The following is a 12,898-nucleotide window of genomic DNA, read 5'->3' as shown; positions in this document are numbered from 1 at the left end:
AGAAGTCACCCAAGGCATGTGATTTTTTTCTTGGCAAGACTGCCCACCCAGGTCACTGGCCATGCTTGTGAATCAGAGGTAGCATCCTGTCCTCAGCCAGCTGGGTTTTCCCAATGCAACACCCATACCCCGACTTAATGATTAACCACTACCCTTTCCTCCTCCTCTCACCACCAGCCCTCTTTAGTGAGGTCCAGAGTTTTCCCACAGATGCTGGTGTTGAGGCAGATGATGTGAAACCCAGATAAGAAGAACACCCCCGAAGAGAAGGAAATGAATCAGTTTGACAATGAGGGACATCAGTGCATGTGTGGTACAGGGACATTGTTACGTCCATAACACCCCCAAGGGAAGTGTGCAAAGGGGTCAGAGAGCAGAAACTTTTGGCTGAAGAGACAGTGCCACGGCGTGTGTCTATTCCCTGATGCAGAATGAGCTAATCTCTGAGAGTGTCCATGCATAGGCTTTATGGGTAAGGAGCTCTAATGCACACACAAAGCCTTTGTGACTCTCTTATGCATGCTTGTCACGAGCAGAATTTACACAGGGACCGTCAGGTCGTGTAAGCTCCATGGTACACAGAGACCGTAATCACTCAGGAAAGGCTGGGGCTGGGGAGATGGCTCAGCTAATAAAGCACTTGTTGCCCAAGTATGAGGTCCTGAGTTCAGATCTCCGGCACAAAAAAAAAAAAAAAAAAAAAAAAAAAAAAGCCAAGTGTTCTAGTTTGCGTTGTGCTGCTGTGAAAAACACCACCATGACCATGGAAATCCTGGGAAGAAAAAGGTTTGTTTCATCTTTACAGCTTATAGGGAAATTGGAACAGGAATTCAAGAAGGAACCTGGAGGCAGGAACTGAAACAGAGACAATGGAGAAACACTGGCTGCTTACTGGCTTGCCCTCTAAGGCTTGCTCTGCTTGCTTTCTTATAGCACCTGATCAGGACTACCAACTCAAGGGTGACACCACCCACAGTGTGTCACACGCCATGGCACTGTCTCTTCAGCTAAAAGTTTCTGCTCTCTGACCCCTTTGCACACTTCCCTTGGGGGTGTTATGGACATAACAAAGTCCCTGTACCACACATGCACTGATGTCCCTCATGTCAAATATTAATCAAGAAAATGTTCTGTAGCCTTGCCCACAGGCCAAAAGGATGGAGGCAATTTCTCAAAAGTATGTGGCTGACATGGCTGGCACACTAGATATGGTGCAGATGTTGCTGGAGACTCTGCTTTCTGGCATTCATTCCCCTCGGGAAATGTCTTAGTTAGGGTCTTACTGCTGTGAAGAGTCACCATGACCAAGGCAACTCTTACAAAGGAAAACATTTCATTGGAGATGGCTTACAGTTTCAGAGGTTCAGTCCATTATCATCATGGTGGGAAGCGTGGCAGCATCCAGACAGACATGGTGCTAGAGGGGCCAAAAGTTTAACATCTTGATCTGCAGGTAGCAGAAGGGGGACTGTCTGCTACACTGGGCATAGCCTGAGCATATGTAAGATCTCAAAGCCCAGCTCCATAGGGACTTACTTCTTCCAACAAGGCTACATCTATTCCAACAAGGCTACACCTCCTAATAGTGCCATTCCCTATGGCCAAGCATTCAAACACATGACTCTATAGGGGGCCATACATATTCAAACCATCACAGAAACACTAACCAGTACACTGGGCAAGAGAACACATACCTATAATCCCAGTGCTGGGAAGGTAGAGACAGGCAGATCCTAGGAGCTCGTTGACCAGCCAGTCTGTCTGGAACAGGAACTTCCTTATCTCAAAATGTAAGGTGCAGAGCAACTGAAAAGACACTAACCATCCACCTCTGGCCTATACACATGTATGTACACTTGTACACATGCACACACATGATACATGTACACACATGCAAAGACCAAAGAGATCATAACCACAGTTGTATACTTCAAAAGTTCCTCCTTGAATTAGCTGATTTCCAATTACCTCTGTCTTCTATTCATTCATTCATTCAATCATTCATTCACTATTCAAGTTGTTTCTTGAGTATTTACTATGTGTCAGATGACATTTTGCCAGTAACTTTTCACCTGGAACTTATTACATTCTAAAAAGGAATATCTTACAGGGAATAAACTATCACATGAAATTAAGTTCAATTTATTGGGCAAAGTCACAGTATAAAGTCAAATGCAGAAAGAGCTGGCATTCTTCATCTTTTCAGATAATAACTGGAAATCTGGGTCTGAAAAATGTTTGCTCCCTTTTGTTTAACAATATTTACATTTTCCCACAACAGAAGTCATCTTTAGAAACACTAATGACCTTGATGTATTGGGGACATTAATATCATTTTACTCTGCCTTTCAATTACTATGCAAATGATTTCCCGTTTGTTCAACTCCTCTCTGAAGACAATATGACTGAGCTGGATCTGTGGAGACCGGGTGAGAAAGTCTTATATGGTTTGAATAAGCATCCCCAAAAGGCGAAAGTGTCAAAGATGTGGCCATAGCCCATGGCGTATGGGAGCAGAGCACTAGGAGATGGGACCTGGAACGAAGTATTAAATCATCTGGAGTGCACCCGCAAAAGCAACTGCTTTTGTTCTGGATCCAGAGCTTCAGTGCTGGGGAGAAAAATCTCTTTGAGGTCAGGGAAATAGCTAAGAGTTCAGTTCCCAGAGCCCATGTAAAACTGCTGAGGGATGGTACTGGGGAGATGGCCCAGAGGTTAAGAGCACTTACTGCTCTTCCAGAGGACCTGGGTTCAGTTCTCAGCAGTCACATCAAGTGATTCATAACTATCTGTCAACTCCAGCTCCAGGGGATTTGGCATGTATGTCTCTGCTCACACACACACACACACACACACACACACACACACACACACACCTACACACACACACACACACACACCTATGCATACTTTAAAACAACAAAAATTAATCTAAAACAATGCTGGGCATGGTGGTATCCACTATCACTCAAAAGACTCATCCTGGGTCCTGTGTAATGGCTATTTCTAGTTGTCAACTTGACTATATCTGGAATGAACTGCAATCCAGAATTGGAGGGCTCACCTGTGATCCAGATCTTAAGGCTGGAAGACACAAGTTTCTGACCTAGATCTTGGCATGGAGATCATGAGGCATAGTAGCCATGAAAAGCTTAGGCCCAGGCAAGGTAGTACATGCCTTCAATCCCAGGAGCCTGAGGCATGGAGATCTCTGAGTTCAATCAAGGTCAGCCTGGGACAAAGCAAGTCCCAGATCCAAGCTGGTGGTGCACACCTTTTATCTGGGCCACACCTTCTGCTGGAGACCTAAACAAGGACATTGGAAGAAGGAAGATTCGCTCTTCTTTGCCTGCTTGCATTTACTTGCAAGCACATCTGTTGGAATCTACTTCTATAGAAGACAAACTGAAACAACTAGCCTTGTGAGACTGAGCAACTATTAGATTCTTGGACTTCCCCATTCACAGCTGACCGTTGTTGGGTTAGTTGGACTACAGACTGTAAATCATTACAATAAATTCTCTTAATACAAAGAGACATTCTATAAGTTCTGTGACTCTAGAGAACCCTGATTAACACAGCCTTGGACATATAGATATATTGAATATTATACAAATCAAATACTTGGTGACAATAAATCATAAAGAAATTTATTCATATTATAACAATTCTTTGGTACAAACTGAGTTTTACCATTCATCAACAAAGAAATAAAATTTGCATACAAATGAGATGAATATGCTTATTTATTTTTACATAAAAAATTAAATCTTGGCTGAATGTTTGATACTGTGGAACACAGAGCCTCAACATCTTTCAATTGATAGATACTTTGATTTTATAACTGTCAATACTGCAAAGAGTTCCCTGCATAAATATGAAATACACAGTTGCAGAAGTATGTAATGGTCCCATCAGGAATTGCTGGGAATTCTGTCTTACGTGGCCCATATGAATTGAATGATATTTTTAATGAAATTAAAGTCAGAAATCAACCACTGATTTTTAAAAATCAAGGTTTCTAACACAATGCAGTCAAAAGACAAACTAACTCAATACTTAGACACTGAGGAATAAACACATGAAAATATTAAAGTCTTTGCTTTCTGTAGCTAAAGCATTATGCTTCTGTAAGAACAGAAAACTTTATATATTCAGTAAAAACAGAGCAGCTCATGGCATGCTGTACTCTTCGCTCTCAGCAGAGGTTCTTCAGGCATGCCAGCATGCACAGGGCTAGGTGTGTGTATTCAGAACCAAGGCATCAGTGAGGTTGTATGATGCATTGGGATGAGGACGTCCAGAGACACCCTGAATTCACTGTGTGCTTCATTTGGAAAACCTCCGTGCATTTTCTGTTGCTAGAAGAAAATACTTGAGACCATAATTGACAAAGAGCAGATGCCATTTGACCAATAGTTCAGGAGGCTGGGAAGCCTCAGAGATGGTGCTGGCATCTGTTTATGGGACTCCTTGCTGCATCACAAGGAGGCAGGGGATCACATGGTTAGATTTGAGCAAGTGTATACACACTCACGGCTCTCTTCCTCTTTTTTCATAATGACTGTATCTAGACTCTCCCCTAACTCCAAATACCATCAACATCTGAATTAAACATGAGTTAAAATTATGGGCACTGGAGCAGTTGTTACTAATTATAACCCTTGGAGGTCCCCAGAACCTGTGCAGTAGGTTTTCATAGTAATACATGACTAAGACTGTGGCAGGGTTGGCTGGTCAGTCTCGTAGGTTTCTCAGGCAATGAAGACCATGTAAGCAGCCAGCAGCCAAACTTGCTACCATATTCTGCTGAGAATAAAACTATTGCTGGGTGACCTATCATGAGAGCATGCATCTTGGGAGGATCATAAATTCAAGGTCAAACTTGGCTACACTGAAAGGCTCTGTCAAAAAAGAAAAAAACTGCCAATGAGATGGTTCAGTGTGTAAATGTAATTCATGACCTGAGTCTGAGGGACCCGTATGGTAGGAGAAGAGAACTGCCTCACCCAAGTTGTCCTCTGACCTTCACCTATGGCACGTGTGCACCTGCAAATAAATAAATAACAAATACAAAGCAAATAAATAAGCAAGAGACATGATAAATGTGATAAATGATAGAGAAATAACAATGATAAAATTTTAAGAAAAAGTCTGTTTAACAAACAAACAAACAAACAAACAAAAGAAGTCTTACTAGGGCTGATCAGTGGTGGTGCATGCCTTTAATCCCAGCACTTGGGAGGCAGAGGCAGGCAGATTTCTGAGTTGGAGGCCAGCCGGCCAGCCTGGTCTACAGAGCTACACAGAGAAACCCTGTCTCGAAAAACAAAAACAAAAAAGTCTTACTAGGAAGAACGTTAAGGATGATGGTTGAGACTAAGATGCAGTTAGTACAGATAGTGATGTTAGAACCTGGATCCATTCGTGTCTAAACCTGAGGCCCTAAGCTCTTCCATAGTAGACCAATGACATTGGTGGAGTTGGGTGTTGTGTCTGCCCTGTGTTGCTGGAAGTTGTCTGTGTTGTGCTTCTGTAAGATGAACTGCGAGTCTAGACAAAAACCAAGGGAAGGAAGATCTGCTTCACTCTTTCTTAATCCCTTCCAGACGCCTTTCTTCTGCCTTCATCTTTTCTCCCTGTTTCCTATCATTCACATTCTTTCCCATCCGGACTTTCCCAGGCCAAGCTTGTACCACAAATCCAGGATTACTTCATCTGCTCCCTAGGAAACATGGGGAGAATTTGACATCACTGTATGTTCTGAATTCATGGTGTTACAAGGTATAGGTCCCAACCTGCCCTCTTCCTCTATGAGAGAGAATCTGCACTGTCTCACCTGTCAGAGGGAAGAATGGTGCCCCCAAACAATCTGCTCGAGGAACTTGAGGTTCTAAGAGTGTAATGGCTGTAGGAATGTGGGGTTTCCTTGTCTACTGTGTATCCTGCTCCGTGGGGCAGACTCCTGTATTAAGTAAGAGTGTGCTGAGCTGATATAGAACAACTGCAAACAAAAACAAAGCAAAAAACTCTAAGCTGTGGTGATTTTAAAATTTGCTATCCAGAGTTTTCCAGTAGATGAAAAATATATAGTGATTTGCTTTGACAGATGCATGGCGAAGACATATATATTCTGAGGAAATGGAAATAAATATGGAAATGAAAATAAATACATATTTTCAGTGACTGTTTGAACAGTCATATTATAACTCCCATTTAATGATACAAAGCCAAAATGAGCACACTCAGAGACTGGCAAAGGCTTTTTCTTTCAAAATGTAATGGACTGTCTTGTAGAATACCAAACTGTTTAATTATGTATTGCTAGCTTTACAGTAAAAAAAAAAAAAAAAATCCATCATCAAACCAGTATGGGATAATGAAACATTCAAAGTATCTCGAAGAAATAAGTGGACATTGTCCATCTTGCCATTCTGGTGGGAAACTCATCACCAGAGGTCTTGGGAGGACGTATCTGGCAGGAGGTTAGCTGGAGGGCATCAAGAAACTTGCACAGCATCATCAGTCAGGGAGCTGTGGCTAAGACTGGCTAAAGGTCGTATACAAAAGAGCTGGAAATCGGGAGAAAATGGCAACTTTGCTCACTGTAAATATCATAATCACCATGATGTTGAGAGGAAAGTGGGAATGAACCTATTTCTGCAAAGCTTACCAGGTCAGAAGAGATCTACAGTGCTGGCTGCCATAAGAACCAACAAGAAAACATTTGTGAGGATAGAGATAGCCATGCAGACACAGGATTAAGAAAGCTCACTGTAAACCCACCAGGGATTTCACTAGATCCAAAGATTAGTGTCTGTACATCCAGGACCACAACCCCCTCACTAAGGCCCTGTCAAGTTTTCTTTTAGTGTTATAATGAAAAACTATTCTGACAAAAGCAACTTAAAGGAGAAAGGGTCTATTTCAGCTCATGGCTAAAAGCACAGTCTAGTAGTAAGAAAGTCCAGGCAGCAGGAACTTGAAGGAGCTTGTCATATCACATCCACAATCAGGAAATATTCAATTCTCTTTCTCCATATATACCATCCAGGATCACAGTCAGGGAGTGGTCCCACCCACGGTGGGTGGTTCCTCCCATCTCAATAAATATAATCAATATAATCCAGCCCAGAGGGCCATCTGCCAGGTAATTCCAGATCCTGTCAACTTGACAAGTAATATTAATCATTAGGGAGTTTAGATAGAATGAGGCTCCCCAGCGACCTTTTCTTGTACTGTCTGTCAGGTTTTATTAAGGTTGGAGTAACATACACCCCTATTCAATTTGGCTGGAAGAATCTATACTATTTAATGACTTACACTAGGAACAATGCGGTTCAGGTTTTTGTTTAGTTTTGTTTTGTCATCTTTTTCTACTTTTTCTTGCATGTTGACTTCTTCCTTGGGTAGTCTACTCTCATTATGTAAGATAGATGTCCTCAAGATCCAAGATGGCTGCCATCAGGCTACAAGATGCCCACCACCTTCAGGATCTAAGGTGGCCTATGGGAAATAAGATGACTGCTTTCATATAATAACATGTCAATTCCCATGATACCTTCATAAGGTAATCGCCAATGACAATCAAGAATAACGTTTCTTCATCCATATTTAAAAGAAAAGGGACTCACTTTTCTCAACAGCAACATGTTCCTTATACAACTGTTCATCAGAAACCTGAATGAGTCTCCGACCTAATTGAGTAGTTGCTGATATGACCTGCCTAAAACTTTCTGTTGGCATGTTAGAAACAACTGAGAGGATTGACCACTCATGTGACCAGCAACAACATCAGAAATCTTTGTAATCTTTACTGAATAATTTCGCATGCAGGAACCTTGGTAACCTTCCTAGCAGACCTTTGACATAAATATTATTGTCATTTCTATTTTACACTTGAGCAAACTGGGGATCAGATATTTGATTCATTTGGACCCCCAGCCTGAAATTCTCAAGTACACTGGTCTCTGTCAGCTGTGCAGACTCTACAGAACCTTCATCTGTTGGCAATGCTGATGTCCATTGGTGCTGTCCTGCATCCTGTGAGATGCCAGGCCCCGCCTTTCACAAACACTATACAGTGATACATATTCCCCACATTGCCGTGGTCCTCAAACGTGTCTTCTCTCATAGTAGTACAACGGCCTGAGTACAAAGCCCTGACATTCAATTAGCTATCCGTATGTTGTTAGACATCAGAGAAGCTAATTCTCTGCCATAACAAATGGCGCCGTAAAGAGCATTTCCATGTATACAGCTTTCTGCGTGGCAGTCAAATTAAAATTACCTGCAAGCATAGAGATAAGGACAGGGGCCTAAGTGAGTACATTGTACATTCTCAGGGCTGCCTGCATACCTGTCATTTGAGGTGACAAAGGGGTTGCCTGCCTGCCTGTCATTTGAGCTGACAAAGAATAGTCTCATATCCTCTGCGGGGCCAGCCCATGCCTCTATCTGCTTCCTGCTGTCCCAAAGTATGACACACATAGGCGCCTAGACACACAGGCCCTGAAGCCTGCTCCCCAGTCTGCCTCACCCTGCAGCACACATTCCTCCCCTTTTGACCTCTTAACTGCTCTCCCCCTCCCCCATGGAAGGCTATCAGAGGCCTAGCACAACGTAACTAGCAGACTTTTCATTCCAAGTCAGGTGGCCGGGGTCTAGACACACTGTTCTAGATCCATCTTAATCAGAGCGGTACTCATGGCTGCCTCCTCTTCTATTTCTATTAAGTAAATTCTATTTTATGTGTATAGATGCTTTGCCATAATATGTATATCCGCACATCATGTATGTGCCTAGTGCCCTTGGAGACCAGAATGGGGTGTCTGATCCCCTTCCTTGAAACTGGAGTTATAGATAGTAGTGAGTTACCATATGGGTACTGGAAATCAAACCAGGTCCTCTGGAAGAGCAAATTCTCAGCTCCTCCTGCACCATGCCTGCCTGGATGCTGCCACACTCCCACCTTGATGATAATGGACTGACTCTCTGAACCTGTAAGCCAGCCCCAATTAAATGTTGTCCTTAATAAGACTTGACTTGGTCATGGTGTCTGTTCACAGCAGTAAAACCTTAACTAAGACAGAAGTTGGTACCAGGGACTGGAGTATTGCTGTGATAGGCCTGACCATGTTTTTGTTTGGAAGAATGTGGATTTGGGGACTTTGGATTTGGAAAGCAGTGGAATGCTTTAAATGGGGCTTAATGGGTCATCCTAGTAGGAATATGGAAGGCTGTGGTGCTGAGAGTAATTTGAATTGTGTGGACCTCGCCCAAGAGGTTTCAGTGGAGAATTTCAATATGTGGCCTAGAGACTGTTTTTGTGGTATTTTGGTGAAGAATGTGGCTACTTTTTGCCCTTGTCTAAAGAGTCTGCCTGAGACTAAGGGGAAGAGACTCAGATTAATTGCATTAAATAAGGAAGTCTCAGAAACCCCCATCAGAGACTTTGTTCTCTGGTTAAGTCTCATGAAGCTTATTCTGAACAAGTGTAGCAAACTTAGAAAGGAAAAATATAAAATGCATGTTTCAAGTATTAAAGGGGCACCAGGAAGTGAAATGGAACTGAATCCTATGTTCTAGGAGATAACAGATTAAGGGATTTGGGGGCAAGATCCTACCCAGCTAAATTTAGATCCAGGCATGGTGGTACACACTTTTAATTCTAAGAGACAAAGCCAAACATATCTCTGAGTTCAAGGCCAGCCTGGGACAAAGCAGGTTCTAGGTGAAGAAAAGCTTAAAACCAGGCATGTGGTACACACCTTTAATCCAAGCATTACAGGAAACAGCTATTCAAATCTCTGAGTTCAAGGTCAATCTACAGAGCAAGTTCCAGGACAGCTAAGCTTAGGCAGTGAGAGAGCTGGGAAACAGTGGGCCATGTTCCAGCTCCAGCCAGCATCAGAACTCAGCAGCTTTGGCCACACGGTTCTGGCTTTAGAGTAAATTCGAGATGCCAGAGCCATGGTCTATCTGCTGAGGAAAGCTGCTAACAAGGAGTAGAACCAGCCCAGGAGAAAGAAGTTTGTTGCAGTCAACAAAGATTAAAAAGGAGTTGGAGATCTGAAGACCGCTTTGGTATCAGACATGGAGATGCAGAGTTTGAAGTTTGCCCAGCTGGTTTCCTGTCTTGCTTTGGGGATTACAGTCAAGTGATTGGATGGACCTCAGAAGAGACTTTGAACTTTGGACTTTTAACATTGTTGAGACTCCTATAGACGATGGGGAGTTTTGAAGTTGGATTAATGTATTTTACATTATGGTATCTTTAGGTACAGCCCCCATAGACTCATAGTTGAACAAGCCTATGGGGGCCAGAGAGTGGCATGTGATGGTTTGTTGTATATGCTTGGCCCATGGAGTGGCACTATTAGAAGGTGTGGCCCTGTTGGAGTAGGTGTGTCACTGTGGACATGGGCTTTAAAATCCTCATCCTAGCTTCCTGGAAGCCAGTATTCTGCTAGCAGCCTTCAGATGAAAATGTAAAACTCTCAACTCCTCCTGCACCATTCCTGCCTGGATGCTGCCATGTTCTGCCTTGATGATAATGGGCTGAACCTCTGAACCTGTAAGCCAGCCCCAATTAAACATTGTCCTTTATAAGACTTGCCTTGGTCATGGTGTTTGTTCACAGCAGTAAAACCCTAACTAAAGACAAGCAACAAGTGCTCTAAACCACTGATCCATCTCTCAAACCTTGGCTGCCTTTTCTGAGAGAGATGAGTATGGTACCTAGTGCTTAGCCATCTATTAAATGGGCAAGTATAGAGTGATTTAAATAGTCTGTGATTAATAACTAATATTAGAAATTAATATGGTGACAATTACTCTTTAACCAGCTATTACCCAAATAAAAGACACAGAGGCCTTTAGAATTACAATAAGCTTTAACTCATTGAAGCTGGGCAGATAGCAACCCTAAGCTACTTTGTCTGCATTCATGCCTTGAACTCCAATGTATGACTGGCCATATGTTTCATTTGTGCTGCTCCCGATTCTTCAAGCTAGCACTTATGGTCCATAGTACCCCATGGCGACTTTCTTCTTTCTCCTCCTTTGCTCTCTCTTGTGGTTCCTACCTGAGACCCTAAGTCTGGAAACCTTTGCCCCACCTACCTCTCTTCTGCCCAACTATAGGCTACCAGCAACTTTTATTAACCAATCAGAGATAATAGGGGAGCAAGGTTTACACAACAAAGGCTGGTGTTGGAGAGATTCTGCTCATCTTGGGGCAACCAGATCTTGGGGTACAGAAGTTAGCATTTGAATATATAGCGACAGACCAAACCCCAACAAGTATAACTGAAAGAATCCTCAGACTAAAAATGACTTTCCAGTATACCTGCCTCAGACAGACAGGCAAAGAACTAGCTTGCACAGACTAAAAAGCCATTCAGCTAGGGACAGTTCTAAGGTCAAGTCCTGTGGCCACAGGACTCAACCCTGTGACCATTCTTTTTCCCATTTTCTCTCTTGGTTCTCATCTTTTTAGATGTGGCATACTCTGTTCTTAACACTGTAATTGATTCTAACACCAATCTTTATCTTTCACTGGTCACATAGAATTGAATCTCCAGAGTATATAACATCGCACATTCAACAGAGAAACTGTTATCCAAGTTGACTCCCAGAAAAACTGTCACACTTAAGCCTTAAAAGTCTATGCCCAAAGGTCTCTTTGTGATGTTCTTTGCCCAGACATATGTGCATTTGGACACATGAACACATGTGTGTACACACATAGACACTTCTATGTCAAATGACCAAAAAGAGGAGAGAGAGAGTTCTGCTGTTAAGCATGTGCCACAGACACAGATGAGATAAATAAACCACCTAAGGAAGTGATCTAAGCCTCAGACTTTACATGGATTTCTGACTCCATTAGGACCACAAACGGAAGAGGAAACCAACGGCAGTGGCTGAGTGGAGAGCTGTTTCATTTGGAAATTAGGCTCCTTAGATGACCTTAAAGGATAATTGTTCAGACCAAGAGAAGGCAGTCTTACATCTGAAGCATGCATTGTGTCTACATTCATCCATCCTATCCTGAAGTGTTGCTTTAACATGGAGAAAACATGGAGAGCCATCTCAGGTCCCATCCCACCAGCTATGGCCTCTCTTAGGCCACAAGAGTCTTCAACCCAGGCTTACAAAAGAGAAATTCCAAAGCCAAGAGCTAGCTCTCTCTCTCTCTCTCTCTCTCTCTCTCTCTCTCTCTCTCTCTCTCTCTCTCTCTCTCTGTGTGTGTGTGTGTGTCTGTCTGTCTGTCTGTCTGTCTCTGTCTCTCTTTCTCTCTCTTCCTCTCTCTTCCCTCTGTGTGTGCATATCTATATGACATCTGTATATATGCATGTGGAGGCCAGAGTTCAAGTTCGGGCATTTTTCCTCAGGTTCTAGTTCCCCTTGCTTTTGGGGACAGGGTCTCTCACTACCCTGGATCTCACTAAGTAGCAGACTAGACTAGTTGGCCAGAGGGTCCCAGGGTTTCTCCTGTCTCTGTCTCCTCTGATATGGAGTTACAGTGTATTCCACCATGCCTGGCTTTTTTTCTAGGGTTCTGGGGCTCAAATTCAGATCTCCATGCTCACAAGGCAAGCCCTTCATCCACTGAGCTGTCCCCCAGCCCCATAGCCTGTTTCTTATTCACTATGAGGCCATCTATCCTTGGAGTCAAGTTTCCCTAAAGTTCACACCAAGTGACCTTGACTTTCAGTGTGGCCATTGAAGTAGCTAGTGCACTTGAAGTATCCCTTAAGCCCTCTGTGCAATCCCATATACAAGATCTTACAGCAAAGTAAAGATCCCTTCACTGATCCTCACAGCACACAATTCCTATAAAACAAACTGGCAGAACCACTGTTTAGTGACCATTAGGAGTAGTCATTAGTCT

The 12,898-nt window shown here is 42.9% G+C and overlaps 1 long non-coding RNA gene across 3 annotated transcripts in view; it reads right to left on the bottom strand.

Annotated features, from left to right (window-relative positions):
- Positions 1–3,634: 3,634 nt before the first annotated feature.
- The window catches only part of LOC143434815 (uncharacterized), a 40,758-nt gene continuing 31,494 nt past the window's right edge, over positions 3,635–12,898 (bottom strand). The window contains exon 5 of one of the 3 annotated variants that reach the window (XR_013104596.1): positions 3,635–5,725. This is a non-coding gene — a long non-coding RNA (uncharacterized LOC143434815). The remainder of the gene's footprint in view (positions 5,726–12,898) is intronic. The other 2 variants (XR_013104595.1, XR_013104594.1) reach the window with 2 other exon arrangements.

Source organism: Arvicanthis niloticus, chromosome 17, assembly GCF_011762505.2.
Source record: "Arvicanthis niloticus isolate mArvNil1 chromosome 17, mArvNil1.pat.X, whole genome shotgun sequence".
NCBI classification, from domain to species: Eukaryota; Metazoa; Chordata; class Mammalia; order Rodentia; family Muridae; genus Arvicanthis; species Arvicanthis niloticus.
This window is presented reverse-complemented; position numbering and strand designations above follow the sequence as displayed.